The sequence below is a fragment of the Lithobates pipiens genome, unplaced genomic scaffold (genome assembly GCF_037356315.1).
Source record: "Lithobates pipiens isolate NorthernLeopardFrog02 unplaced genomic scaffold, aLitPip1_a1.2 Scaffold_28, whole genome shotgun sequence".
NCBI lineage: Eukaryota > Metazoa > Chordata > Amphibia > Anura > Ranidae > Lithobates > Lithobates pipiens.
Window position 1 is genome coordinate 188,624,149 of NW_027507789.1, and position 15,885 is coordinate 188,640,033.

Consider the following 15,885-nt stretch of genomic DNA (forward strand, 5'->3'; position numbering starts at 1 on the left):
CTATTTATTAACATTCAATTTGCAAGTCATGAGCTGAAAATTGTGTGTAATTGTTGAAGCAAAAACTACAACTGTCCCTTTTTTATACACAGGATGAGCTCAGCCAGGAGGGGGCTGTGCCAAGCGTCAGCCAGGAGGGGGCTGTGCCAAGCGTCAGCCAGGAGGAGGCTGTGCCAAGCGTCAGCCAAGAGGAGGCTGTGCCCAGTGGCAGCCAGGAGGAGGCTGTGCCCAGTGGCAGCCACACCCAATCCCAGGTGTCTCCCCTCTGCCTTACCACCAAAAGTCCCAGGAAGGGGACAACGATGGAGGACGCAGCACTGGGCCTCATTAAGAAAGCCAGCCATTTCCTGAGGAGCCCCCCCCAATGCTGCTGAGGCCTATGGCTGCTATGTAGCCACCAGGTTGCTGGAATTTTAGACAGCCCAATGCCTCCACTGTGAAGCATTTTTTTCTGATGCCATTCAGAAGGGGTTGAAGGGCCAGCTGACTGAGAACAGCCACATATGTGAACTCTCCAATCCTCCTCTTCCTCCTGCCACAAGTCCACCACTGGAGCCACAGCCTCCAAGGAAGGCTACAGGGAAGAGAAGAAAGTGATAGCCTTTGTTCATTCTGGTCTGACAGAAGACGCAGGCTGTTGTAGTACCACAAACTAGGGACAGATATGTCATCTGCTGCTGGTCCTGATCTCTGGGATTCCTGGACCAGATTGTGCTCCCTATTATATGGACTCCTCAAGCTACCAATTTTCTTTTCCACAGACTTGTTGATGTGTGCCATGGGGGCCAAAAGGCTTCGCAAATTACAAAAGTTTGTCCGGTGTTGACTTCCTCTTTATTTTGTTACCCAGAATAAATGGATATTTTCTTTGCACAAAATACTTTCCTATGTGTTTTTCTTCAAAAAGAACAGTTTGTTTGTGAGTAGGCAGGTACATTTCAAAAAGACAATGTCAAATTAACAAGGGACACCTAACTCCTTGAGGTTAATAAAAAAATATAAGATAAGAATGTTATTGTGGTAACTTAACACTCCAATAAAAAAAATGATATGAAGATCACTATAAAATAATTTTTAAGTAATTGTAAAATAAATCTTGATGAAATCAAAAATTATAAAAGAAGAATATAAAAAATTTTTTTATAAACATAATTATGGAGATCGGGCTTTTAAAAACTAGAATATTAGTCATGAGATGAGGATAAATAATGAAGAAAGAAGTTTGTGAGAACTCTGTGTGAATATGAGCAGCAAAACAACTTCATTCTTCCAGCATTCTATAGAAGAAAAGAATGAGCTGCATTAAAAGATCACACAATTAGCAGCGTGAGGAATATGCTAGCTCCAATACAAACTGTAGTTTTACCACACCAAGCTCTTCCGTCTCATACTTGCTTCAGAGCATGCGTCGTTTTTGGTCCGTCGGAACAGCATACAGACAAACAGTTTTTCTGATAGGAATTGATTCAGTCGGAAAGATTTAAAACATGTTTTATTTCTAGGTCCATCAGAATTTTCGAAAGAAAGGGTCCGCTGAAGCCCACACACGATCGGATTATCCGATGAAATGATTCCGTCTGACCTTTTCTGCCAGAAAGTCAGACCGCGTGTACACGGCATTAAATTGCACACAGGTGGACATCATTTCACAAATTATGTGACTTCTGAAGGTAATTAGTTGCACTAGAGCTTTTTATGGGCTTCATAACGAAGGGGGGTGAATACATACTCGCATGCCGATTATCATTTTTTTATTTCTAAAAAATAGTTTTATTTATATATTTTTCTCATTTTACTTTACCAACTTAGACTATTGTGTTCTGATTCATCACATAATTCAGATTAATAAAACATTGAACTAAAGGCTGTAATGTAACAAAATAGGTAAAAAGCCAAGGGGGGTGAATACTTTTGCAAGGCACTGTAAATGGGGCTAACACTGACTGCGTCTTGATCACTGGGGGAAGTCTAGGAGCTGTCACAGACAGCAGCAGACTCTGAGAACTAAGAATGCGCATAGGTGTGTATTCCTAGTTCTCAAAACAATAAGTAAAGATTTCATGACATGGGGACCCATACCTGACAATTTTAAAGCCAGATTGCAGATGCCTGGTCATTTATCTCAGTTTTGAAAGAACTCACATCTTGGGGTACACTTTTAGACTAGAAGCAGTCCTCAAAAAAATTTTACTTTCTTAATTGTACTTTATGGGACACAGGAGAGGTATTCAGGAACAATGGATTATGCTGCTGCTTTTAGGAGATTGGACACTGCAAAACCTTAGGGGCAGTCCAAAGCAAATAAAAAAAACGTTCAGATAGCTGTACTCTTCATCAGCTTTATTGTAGGTAAAAACATCACATAACAGGGGACAGCAAAATGTTAACGCATTTCATGCTTTACAAGCACTTAATTGTAACTTACAGATTGTGATTAGGAGCTTGTACTTGGAGGCAAGTGTCGAAGTATGTAGCATTAACCTGTAAAGATCCCTTTCTTGTGCTACAGAAGGACAAGGTTGTTTTGAGGCTCCAGCTCCTACCTCCTCTCCCCCCCTCTCTGTGACAGCAGGCAGGGGATTTTCTCCCCGCACCAGCTGTCAGAATTTAAAAACAGGGCTCGGCAGGCTCACAGATTTCTGTAAATGAATGAACTACATCAGTCGTTGGCCTTGCTCTCGTGAGCGTCCTCATAGTTCATTGTTATTTCTGCCATTCAGTAACTCTGTCTGTACCAGGTACGGGCAGACAGCTGTACTGAGTGTTTTCAGAACCCATAATCTGATTGTGGGTGCAATGCCTTACAGGTTGCAGAGTAAAAAAAAAAAAAATGCACATTTTTTTACCTGCAAAAAGATGTGCATTTATTATTTTTTTGTAAAAGGTGAACTTAGGCGATGATGACAGAGGAACTACATATTACACTAAAACAAATGAAACCAAGGAAAAGTCCGGGACCGGACTGCTTTTCCACCCAATATTACAAGAGCTTTGAACAAAGTCTCCTCATTTTGTGCGAGCTTTAAACTCCTTTCTGAAAGATCCACCTCCCCCACCCCTTTTTTGGAGGCATATATGTCAGTATTACCCAAGGCGGGGAAGGCTCCATGTCTAGTCCCGAACTATAGACCTTTCTCGCTTCTGAATGTTGATGTGAAATTATTTGCAAAAATCTTGGCCAACCGGTTATTACCACTTATTCCGTTGTTGATAGCCCTATGCCAGGTAGGCTTTGTCCTGGGGAGAGAGGCACGCAACAGTACCTTGAAAGTGGTTAACATCAGTTTATTGCCTGATCTCCACTTTCGAAAGGGCCTTCTCCTGTCTATAGACGCAGAGAAGGCCTGCGATCACATGGCATGGAAGTACATGGCGGTGGTCCTGCCCCGAATTTGCCTTTGCGCAGAAATGTGTAAGAAGATTTTGTACGCGAACATGTCTGCTAGAGTCAAGGTACACAGGTACTTATTGAAGGCATTTCCGATTAACAATGGGACATGATAGGGATGTCCACTTTCACACCTCATTTTAATTTTCTCGTTCAAAAGATTTATTTGTTTTAGAAATAATAAATAACAAATACAGAATATTTGACAAAACAAAAATATTAAAATATAGCATTAAAGTATAAATTTTATATAAAAAATAATTAAATACATAAATAAATATGCAAATAAATAAAAATAAACACACTAAAACAAGAGAGGGGTGCTCCATCATTTACAACCTATGGCGATGAATGCAAATTATAACTACAGATATCTAAGTAAAAAGGAATAAATACCAAGGAGGAATAATAAACATTCCAAAAAAAAAAAAGTGTGGTTATTATATAATCTAGAGAAGACTAGAGTATAAAGTTGTTTATATCTGAAATGTCAGGAGCTCAATAAACTAGAAAAGACAGAAATATATACATTTTACATATTTGAGCAAAACAAAATCCTGACCTTAGGTATACTTCTATATAGATAACAAATACTGTAGTATAATTAAAGGTTTTTTGAAGAAGTATGGAAGAGAAAATGGTAAAAGGAGATGGAGACAGAAAGGAGGGGGAGAGATAATTATTTAACTCCAGGGATAAATTATAGTTTATATAGCTAAATATTGTACCAGAAAGAGAGAGAGAAAAAAAAAAAAATATATATATATATATATATATATATATATATATATATATATATATATATATATATATATATAAATGACCATGACAAGAGCATTCGATTATCAAAATTATCTGACATATAGTATCTAATCCATGGTCTCCATATGATGTTGAATTTTGACAGACGATTCTTATCTAAAGCATCCATTTTGGCATGTATGAAAGATTGGTTCATTATAGTTTTGGTTTCTGAAATATTCACAACAGATGTTTTCCATGCATTGGCTACTGTCTGTTTTGCGGCTATCAGAAACGTGAGGAATAGTTTGAATTGGTTCTGTGTGAGAGAATCCGGTTTTAGATTAAGGAGAGCTAGCATTGGGTCTGGTGAAATAGAACAATCGAATAGTTTCGAGATAATCAGACTTTTTTCCAAAATGAGTACACAATAGGACAATGCCACCAGATTTGCTTATATGTACCCTGTTCTGGACAGCCGCGAAAACAGAGGCCTAAGTTATCAATTGTGAATTTGGCTAATCTGGCAGGAACCAAATACCATCTTGTAAGCACCTTATAAGATGTCTCAATTGCCAAAATGTTTGTGGAAGAAGATTTAGTATTAGACCAGATATGAGACCAAGTTTTGGGATCAATCGTGCGCTCAAGATCTTTTTCCCAAGTGGATGTATATGTAGGTACTATTGTGTTAGATTTAGTAATCAATTGAGTGTAAATTGTAGAGATACAACCCTTAGCGTGAGGTTCTTTGAGGCAAATTTTTTCAAATTGGGAAATAGATTGTAGATTTTCACTAGAATTAAGGAAAGGAGTATAAAAGTTTTTTATTTGTAGGTATCTAAATAGTTCAGATTGGGGTAACCCCGAAGTCTCACATAGTTCTGGGAAAGGTCGTATCGAGGACAATGTCATATCATATAGGCAAGTAATGCCAGCCTTAGACCAGGCTTTAAAAGTTTTAGGATATTTCCAGGCTGGGTAGAAGGATGGATTTTTATGGAAGGAAAAAAGTGGGTTATGCAGTGATTGTAAGCCATGTGAAGTTTTATGTTTATCCCACAATGATAGGGAATGCCTAGTGATTGGATTTTTTAAAGTCTTGCGAACTGCAGGTTGTAACCATAGTAAATTATTGACAATAAAAGGGTCGCAGTCAATAGCCTCAATAGATACTCATATAGGGATCTCCATTGTCGAGTGATATTTTGTTATTTGTGTCAACTGAGCTGCTTTATAGTATAATGTAAAATCTGGGAATCCCAGACCACCCATACATTTAGGGAGAACTAAGGTATTCTTATGTAGTCGGGGTTTTATTTTACCCCACGTGAATTGTATCGCCTTTTGCTGAATCAATCTGAGAAAATAAGCAGGAATATGAATAGGCAGCGTTCTAAATAAATATAAGAATTTGGGAAGTGTGGTCATTTTTATAATGTTAATTTTTCCAAACCACGAGATCGGTAGGGATGACCAGTTTGATAATAGACTGGTGATGTGTTTCAGTAAAGTTGGATAATTTGCTGCAAATAAATCAGAAGGATCAGGAGTGAGTTGGACACCCAAATATGGAAGACTGTGAACTAACTATTTAAAGGGTAGAGAACCTTGTAAAGTTTGTTTAACTTTTTCGTTAAGTGAGATATTAAGCGCCAGTGATTTTTGGACATTAACTTTAAGGCCTGAGATAAGCAAAAATTCCTGTAATACAATCATAAGTGTGGCAGCACGCAGGTAAAATCACCTGGTTGTATTCAGGATGGTAAATATGTGTGTCCTAGATTCAGGCTTTATGCAGACCTTTACAATTAGAGGGGAAGAGTTAATGAGCCCAGCTGTAGTAAGTGGGCTCATTAAGACCTCTACAAAAAACCCCAGCATGCATAGGGAGATGCTCCATCCTGGAACCAGTTTTGTGTGTATAGACTGGGGAGTCTGAGATCTGTTCTGTGCGGTGAGTTAACGCCTGTGTGGCAAACCCCTACAATAGAGACAGGGACTGGGGCAGCACAAGGCTGCACCCAGTTGTTAGACAGGGAGTCTACGTGTGTAGTTAGAGGTCAAGCTGACCAGGATTTATTTTCTTGTTTTATTTTGTTTGGCTGTTATATGTATCACTGCATGTAGCCTAAATAAACCGGATCTTTTGTTTTTTGCACCTACACCACTGTCTGCTGTGCCTGACTTTGTGTTGTGAACCCATCCAGGGGGTCACACACACCCGCTACCGAGCGAACCCCCTCACAGTTGGTGGAGAATGCAGGCAAATGCAAATCAGCAGCAGACAAATGCAACTTTGCAGTAGAGTTTGGAAGCCCAGCAGCAGGCAAATGCAAATCAGCAGCAGACAAATGCAACTTTGCAGCAGAGTTTGGAAGCTCAGCAACAAGCCCAGCAGCGATCTGAAGCCCGCTTCATAGACCTGTTGCAGAAGCAAGAGCAGAAATTTCAACAGCAAATAGAGACATTGATACAGCAACGTCCGCAGACCAATGAAGCAAGTGGGTACAATAATACCGCAACCTTTGGTGTGAGCCGTTTACTGACAAAAATGACTGGAGAGGATGATCCGGAGGTGTTTTTGACCACATTTGAAAGGACTGCTGAAAGGGAAAAGTGGCCTAAGGAGCAATGGGCTGGACTGGTGGCCCCTCTGTTAACTGGGGAATCGCAGAAAGCTTATTATGACCTAGAGCCTGACCAAGCAAAAGACTATGTGGTGCTAAAAGCAGAAATATTGGCACGGCTGGGTGTCACCCTGGCAGTCCGGGCTCAGCGTGTGCATAACTGGACTTTTCAGGTTGGAAAACCTCCCAGGTCTCAAATGTATGATCTCATTCACCTGAGCAGGAAGTGGCTGCAGCCAGAGATTTTGACCGCACCAAACATTGTGGAACGTGTGGTTATGGATAGTTTCCTGAGAGCTCTTCCTACTGCCATCCAAAAATGGGTAAGTCATGTTGACCCAGAAAATGCAGATAAACTTGTGGATCTGGTTGAGAGGTACTTGGCTACAGAGAACTTGACCACCTCTTCCAGGGACTCACGGACTTTCCCCCTTAAGACCAGATCATCCCCAGTGGCGGGTAAGATGACTCCAAGGGGTGAGGGTGGAGAGAGTGAGAGGGTGGGAGTTCTACCTAAGGTCTGGCGGGAGCAGCCCAGGAAGCCCATGCTGCAAAAGGCAGCGAAAAAAATTATTTGCTACCGCTGCCGGCAAGAGGGACATATTGCAGCCAATTGCCCAGTTGTGGATGAGCCTATGCAATGTGACTTTATAAGGGAGAGACGTCAGTCGCTGTTTGCGACAGTTGCATGCACTGCCATTCGGGGACCTGAGAAACATTTATGTAAAATGTGTATTAATGGTAGACATGTTGATGTGTTGCTAGATTCAGGTAGCCTGGTAACATTGATAAAAGCTGAATTAGTTACTACAGAGGTCTCTGGGAAGAACAGGGTGGCTGTTATTTGTGTGCATGGGGACACCCGAGAGTATCCTGTAACTTCAGTGTTTTTTGAGACCCCCAAAGGTAACCTCTCTCATCAGGTGGGATTAGTGTCTCAGTTACCACATGATGCTATTGTGGGAAGGGATTTTCCAAAATTCTGGGAACTCTGGGATTGTCCTGAGGCCCCCATTGGTGCCCCTATAAACCAGGAAGATGACCAGAATTCCTCTGGGAGTGGTGAGGACTCTCCTGAATTTCCCTTGTCGGTATTGGCGGGGGAAACTCGAGAAACTGGGGAGGAGCCAACATCCTCAGATGAAAACATGCCGTCTGTGGAGTTTTCGGATCTTGAGGTTCACAGGGAAAATTTTGCCACAGAACAGTTAAAAGACCCCACCCTAATAAAGGCACGGGAAAATGTGGTGAAAATAGATGGCGAGTTAGTGAACCCAGATAAGACTTGCCCTTATCCTTACTTCACTATGGAAAGGGACCTGCTATATCGAGTGGCTCAAAGGGCAGAAGAAACCATTGAGCAACATGTAGTGCCCAAACCTTACAGGAAGTTGGTGTTAGAATTGGCTCATGGACACATTCTGGGAGGTCATCTGGGGACAGAGAAAACCAGAGAGAGGGTATTGCAGAGATTCTATTGGCCTGGGGTCATGAAGGAAATAGAAAAGTATTGTTCCTCCTGCCCTGTGTGTCAGAAGTCGGCACCTATGCCACATTTCCCTAACCCACTGGTACCTCTTCCTATCATTGAGGTCCCCTTTGAGAGGATCGCAATGGATTTGGTAGGTCCGATAATGAAGTCTGCTAGGGGGCATCAGTACATTTTGGTTATATTGGACTATGCCACCCGTTATCCGGAAGCAATTCCTCTCCGAAATACCTCGGCCAAAACCATAGCCAAAGAGCTATCCCTTGTTTTTAGCCGCGTGGGTATTTGTAAGGAACTGCTTACGGACCAAGGTACACCCTTTATGTCCCGGGTTATGAAAGAATTATGCAAGTTGTACAAAGTGAAGCAATTGCGTACATCTGTGTATCACCCCCAAACAGATGGGTTGGTTGAAAGATTCAACAAAACCCTAAAACAAATGTTAAAGAAGGTGGTGGATAGAGATGGAAAGAATTGGGATTGTCTAATACCCTATCTGATGTTTGCCATTAGGGAGGTACCCCAATCCTCTACGGGTTTCTCACCCTTCGAGTTGCTCTATGGGAGACACCCAAGAGGGCTGCTGGATATCGCCAAGGAAACTTGGGAAAATGAGAGTTCTCCTCACAGGAGTGTGATTGAGCATGTCGCCCTGATGCAAGATAGAATTGCACAGGTAATGCCAATTGTAAAGGAACATTTAACCCAAGCGCAGTTAGCACAGCAGAGAGTGTACAACCGTGGGGCCAAGACACGTACTTTTTCCCCGGGGGATAGGGTCTTGGTGCTAGTCCCTACGGTTGAAAGCAAATTTCTGGCCAAATGGCAAGGTCCATATGAAGTAATTGAAAAAATTAGTGAGGTGAACTACAGGGTTAGACAGCCAGGAAGGCGAAAGCCGGAGCAGATCTATCACGTCAATCTGCTGAAAGCCTGGAGGGATAGGGAATCCCTAGTCGCAGAGACTTTGTCACAAGTACAGCCTGATTGCTTAGTTCCTGAGGTTGGAATAGCAGACACCTTATCGAAACCCCAACAACAGGAGGTTAAAGAGTTTGTACTTCGTAACAAAGAGATTTTCTCTGAGCTTCCGGGACAAACATCTGGCGTAGAGCATGACATTATCACCCCGCCAGGAGAAAGGGTAAAACTAAAACCTTATAGAATACCAGAGGCCCAACGGGAGGCAATACGTGGGGAGGTTCAAAGGATGCTGGAATTGGGTGTGATAGAGGAGTCCCAGAGTGACTGGTCCAGTCCTATTGTACTAGTGCCCAAACCTGATGGGAGCTGGCGGTTTTGTAACGATTTTAGACAATTAAATAAAGTTACAAAATTTGACACCTACCCCATGCCACGTATAGATGAGTTGGTTGACCGGCTGGGAACAGCCCGATATATGACAACTCTTGATCTCACCAAAGGGTATTGGCAAATTCCCCTGGCCGAGTCGGCCAAGGAGAAAACTGCGTTTGTAACCCCAGATGGGGCATTCCAATATAAGAGAATGCCGTTTGGGTTACAGAATGCACCGGCAACATTCCAGCGGAAAATGGATAAGATTCTGAGGCCCCATCATAAATATGCTGCAGCTTACCTGGATGATGTGATTATCCATAGCACAGACTGGGTCTCACATTTGCCAAAAGTACAAGCAGTCCTAGACTCTATCCGGGAAGCTGGGTTTACGGCCAATCCAAAGAAGTGTACCATTGGACAGGAGGAGGCCAAATATCTTGGGTACACTATTGGGAGGGGGGTGATAAAACCCCAAGTCAATAAAGTCGAGGCCATACAGAGTTGGCCACGTCCCAACAGCAAGAAACAGGTACGAGCCTTTCTGGGAATCGCTGGCTATTATCGACGATTCATTCCCCATTTTGCTTCTCAGGCTGTGCCCCTCACCAACCTGACAAAAGGGAAAGAATCTGTTATGGTTAAATGGTCCCCAGAGGCTGAGGAAGCATTTCAGTCCTTAAAAACAGCCTTATGTAGCCAGCCAGTGTTGTACTCACCAGACTTCTCTAAGGACTTTGTTGTACAAACTGATGCATCAGACGTTGGGTTAGGAGCAGTGTTATCCCAGGTCTGGAACGGGGAAGAGCACCCAGTCATTTACCTCAGCAGGAAGTTAAAGTCCCATGAGGTAAATTACTCCACGATTGAGAAGGAATGTTTAGCAGTGAAGTGGGCTCTAGATTCCCTTCGGTACTATCTGCTAGGTAGGCACTTTGACCTGGTGACTGATCACGCTCCTTTAAAGTGGATGGCTCAAAACAAGGAGACCAATAGAAGGGTAAATAGGTGGTTCCTGGCCCTACAGGAATTTAACTTTACAGTTAAGCATCGCCCTGGTGTTAAAATGGGGAATGTGGATGCTTTGTCTCGGATACATGCGTGTCTGGCTGCTTGTGTTACAACCCCAAGGTTGAAACAAGAGGGGGGGGTATGTGGCAGCACGCAGGTAAAATCACCTGGTTGTATTCAGGATGGTAAATATGTGTGTCCTAGATTCAGGCTTTATGCAGACCTTTACAATTAGAGGGGAAGAGTTAATGAGCCCAGCTGTAGTAAGTGGGCTCATTAAGACCTCTACAAAAAACCCCAGCATGCATAGGGAGATGCTCCATCCTGGAACCAGTTTTGTGTGTATAGACTGGGGAGTCTGAGATCTGTTCTGTGCGGTGAGTTAACGCCTGTGTGGCAAACCCCTACAATAGAGACAGGGACTGGGGCAGCACAAGGCTGCACCCAGTTGTTAGACAGGGAGTCTACGTGTGTAGTTAGAGGTCAAGCTGACCAGGATTTATTTTCTTGTTTTATTTTGTTTGGCTGTTATATGTATCACTGCATGTAGCCTAAATAAACCGGATCTTTTGTTTTTTGCACCTACACCGCTGTCTGCTGTGCCTGACTTTGTGTTGTGAACCCATCCAGGGGGTCACACACACCCGCTACCGAGCGAACCCCCTCACATAAGGTTTGGGGCAGAAGTTTGTGGTGAGGATAAAAATAGCAGGATGTCATCCGCAAATAAGCATATTTTATGATGGCATCCACCTAAATCTATACCTGTGATTGTAGGTTCCATTCTTATTCTTTCTGCTAGTGGTTCAATTAGTAATGCAAATAATAACGGAGAGAGTGGACAACCTTGACGTGTCCCTCTCTGTATATTAAATTCATCTGATTTGTACCCTGCATATTTAATGTAGGCTTTGGGTTTTTGATATAATGCGGAAATCCATTGTAAAAAGTGTGGACCAAAGCCCCATTTATTAAGGGTGAATTACATGTAGGACCATGATATAGTGTCGAATGCTTTCTTAATATCTAAGGAAAGAAAGCAGGTTGGGATTCGACGTGCCTTAGCGGCATGTGACAGAAATGCTGCACGTCTGATATTATTGCCAGCCTGTCGGATAGGTATGAAGCCTACTTGGTCACGATGTATGAGGCTACCAATAATCTTATTTAATCTATTGGCTAAAACTTTTGCCAGAATTTTTATGTCTAGATTTAATAAAGAAATAGGACGATAGTTTGACCATATCGTTTCATCCGTATGTGGCTTGGGTATCATGCAAATACTTGCAGACAGCGATTCCCTCCTGAAGGAATGACCCTCCAATAGGGAATTAAAGGTATTCATCAAAACCGGTGATAGAATATTTGCATAAGTTTTGTAGTAGAGAGCAGAAAATCCATCAGGACCAGGCCTTTCGTTTAATTTCAGGTTCTTGATAACTTCAAGCACCTCTTCAATAGACACAGATTCTTCCATCATTTCTAATTGTGTTTTAGATAAAGTTGGGAGGGATATGTGAGAGAAGAAATCATTTGCTTTGGATAGGTCTAGCTCATTATCGGATGAGTACAAATCTTTTAATTGTAATTTAAATTTATTTAAGATTTTCAGTGGATTATTTGTGTATACATCTCTGGAGGTCTTAAGACGAATAGGTTTGGTTGAGGTATGGCAGGATTTTAGAACCTTGGCTAAAAGTGTGTTTTGTTTGTTTGCATTCATATAGAAGTTATGTTGTGATCTTTTAATGGTTTTGTCTGCACATTCAGTAAGGAATAAATCAAATTCCAATTTGGCTTTATCTAATTCTACTTTGGAAGAAGGATTGGGGTTACGCTGAAATGCCATATGGCATGAATTAAAATTTGTTTCTAAAGTGCGACAAAGGGTTTTTCGTTCTCTATTGAATATATTGGCTTGTTGTAAACATATGCCACGAATGACAGGTTTGTGTGCTTCCCATATAGTGGCCTGGGAAACATCAGGTGTAGAATTATTTAATAGGTAATCCTTAAGTGCAAGTTCAATATTGTTTTTTTGATTTAAAAATCTCTCAATAGCCACGTTGAATCTTTTGCTCTTGGAACTAACGAAGACATAGTATTGAATATTGCACTGTGATCCGACCAAGGGAAGGGGATTATTTTTGAAGTTAGGATTTCTGGCACAATACCTGTGGATATAAATATATGGTCGATTCTTGAGAGTGAACGATGTGGGTGTGAGTAATGTGTAAATTGTCTCATGGTAGGATTCAATTCACGCCAGGAGTCTACCAGATTGTATTTCGTGATGAGTTTTGAGAAAGAATGTTTATCATTTCTTTGGAGCTGTGGAATTGGTGATTTATCTAGGAATGGAAAGATAGTCTGTTTGGAGTCGCCACATAGGACTAAAGTACCTATTTTGTGGTAGTCAATGGTATGTAATAGATGGGAGAAAAAAGCGTTAGGCTGTTTATTAGGGGCGTAATATGACACAATGGTGATTGCGGTATCCAGTAAATGACCTTTAAGGATCAAATATCGGCCTTCAGGATCTTTGATTTCTTTCAATAGTGAAAATGGGGTGTTTCGATGGAATGCTATAAGCACACAACGTTGTTTTGTGGAGGCGGAGGCTGTAAAAACTTGTGGATAAGATTTACTAAAGAATTTGGGGGTTGATTGTGTAGTAAAATGGGTCTCTTGCAGACATAAAATATGTGCTTTTTTAGATATAAAGGTACGAAAGGCTTTAGTTCGTTTTTGTGGAATGTTGAATCCCTGAACATTCAGGGAAAGTATGTTCAGTGGAGCCATATTTTTGGAGGAGATATAGATATGATAATGTATGAATAAGGAAAATGAGAAGAAATTTTTGCCACTGGAGTGTAAGAGGAAGGGGAGGAAAGAGGGTAAAAATAAAAACATTTAAGAAATAAAATATGACAAATATATATCATAAAGATATAGTACAACAAATGTACATTCCTAACATATCCGTTAGGGGGAGAAAAAATCTCCCTCCAAGGGTACATGAGTCAGGCCGCGTACACACGGGCGGACTGTTCGCCCAACCTTGTTCGGCAAACAGTTTCATCAAACAGTCCGCTCAAAATTAGCATGAGCGGACTTGCCCACACACGAGCGGACTGTTTGACGAACAAGGTTGGGCAAACAGTTCGCTCAACTTTTGAAATGAACGGACTCGCCCACGTAAGGCGGAGGCAAATCCGCCCATTTCGAGCGCGTGTACAGGTAGGCGGGGCCCGCGAAGGAGACGTCGCGGGCTCCGCCGCCTGGAATGGGCTTAAAGGGGAACCCCAACGCCGAAAAAAATCGGCGTGGGGGTTCCCCCAAAGTCCACACCAGACCCTTGTCCGAGCACGCTACCCGGCCGGCCAGGAAAGGGGGGCGAGCGAGCGCGCCCCCCCTCCTGAGCCGTACCAGGCCGCGTGCCCTCAACATGGGGGGTGCCTTGGGGAAGGGGGGGCCGCGCGGCCCCCCCCACCCCAAAGCACCTTGTCCCCATGTTGATGAGGACAAGGGCCTCTTCCCGACAACCCTGGCCGTTGGTTGTCGGGGTCTGCGGGCGGGGGGCTTATCGGAATCCGGGAGCCCCCTTTAAGAAGGGGGCCCCCGGATACCGGCCCCCCACCCTATGTGAATGAGTATGGGGTACAATGTACCCCTACCCATTCACCTGTGAACTAAAGTACAATAAAAAACACAACACAGAGAAAAAATATTTTATTGCACAGCTCCGGGGGTCTTCCGTCTTCGGGGGTCTTCTCGCCGGACTCCTCCGCTATGTGTGTGTAGCTCTTTTGCTAGCGGAGGAGTCCGGCTTTCTTCCTCCCCGCCGCCGGCCTCTTCTCCCGACTTCGGGGGTCTTGTCCCCCTCTTCGGTTCTTCTGCCGGGCCACCGCGCCTGGTCCGGTCTTCTGTCGCCGTCTTCCGTTCTTCTGTCGCCGCCTTCGGTTCTTCTGCCGGGCCACCGCGCCTTCTTGTAGCTCTTTTACAGGCGGTGGCCCGGTCTTCTGTCGCCGCCGCCGCCTTCCGTTCTTGTTCTTCTTCTTGTTCTTCTTCTTCTCCTGGAGATGTTGACTCGACGAGCTCTCCGGCCGGAATGCCAGAGCCGCGCTGTGCGGTCACTTATATAGTGACAATGGGGCGGTGTCACATGGTATATGTCACATGGGTTGGTCACATGGTGACCCCGCCCCCTTACGATGTCATAGTCCCCATGTGACATCAACCCATGTGACCAACCCATGTGACATATACCATGTGACACCGCCCCATTGTCACTATATAAGTGGCAGCGGAGCGTGTCCCTGGCATTCCGGCCGGAGAGCTCGTCGAGTCAACATCTCCAGGAGAAGAAGAAGAACAAGAAGAAGAACAAGAACGGAAGGCGGCGGCGGCGACAGAAGACCGGGCCACCGCCTGTAAAAGAGCTACAAGAAGGCGCGGTGGCCCGGCAGAAGAACCGAAGGCGGCGACAGAAGAACGGAAGACGGCGACAGAAGACCGGGCCACCGGACCAGGCGCGGTGGCCCGGCAGAAGAACCGAAGAGGGGGACAAGACCCCCGAAGTCGGGAGAAGAGGCCGGCGGCGGGGAGGAAGAAAGCCGGACTCCTCCGCTAGCAAAAGAGCTACACACACATAGCGGAGGAGTCCGGCGAGAAGACCCCCGAAGACGGAAGACCCCCGGAGCTGTGCAATAAAATATTTTTTCTCTGTGTTGTGTTTTTTATTGTACTTTAGTTCACAGGTGAATGGGTAGGGGTACATTGTACCCCATACTCATTCACATAGGGTGGGGGGCCGGTATCCGGGGGCCCCCTTCTTAAAGGGGGCTCCCGGATTCCGATAAGCCCCCCGCCCGCAGACCCCGACAACCAACGGCCAGGGTTGTCGGGAAGAGGCCCTTGTCCTCATCAACATGGGGACAAGGTGCTTTGGGGTGGGGGGGCCGCGCGGCCCCCCCTTCCCCAAGGCACCCCCCATGTTGAGGGCACGCGGCCTGGTACGGCTCAGGAGGGGGGGCGCGCTCGCTCGCCCCCCTTTCCTGGCCGGCCGGGTAGCGTGCTCGGACAAGGGTCTGGTGTGGACTTGGGGGGAACCCCCACGCCGATTTTTTTCGGCGTTGGGGTTCCCCTTTAAGCCCATTCCAGGCGGCGGAGCTCGCGACGTCTCCTTCGCGGGCCCCGCCTACCTGTACACGCGCTCGAAATGGGCGGACTTTCCGAGCGGGAACAGTCCACTCATTTCGAAAGTACAGCGGACAAGCCCACACACGGGCGGACTGTTCGCTCAAACACAGTTTCAGCGGACAGTTTTT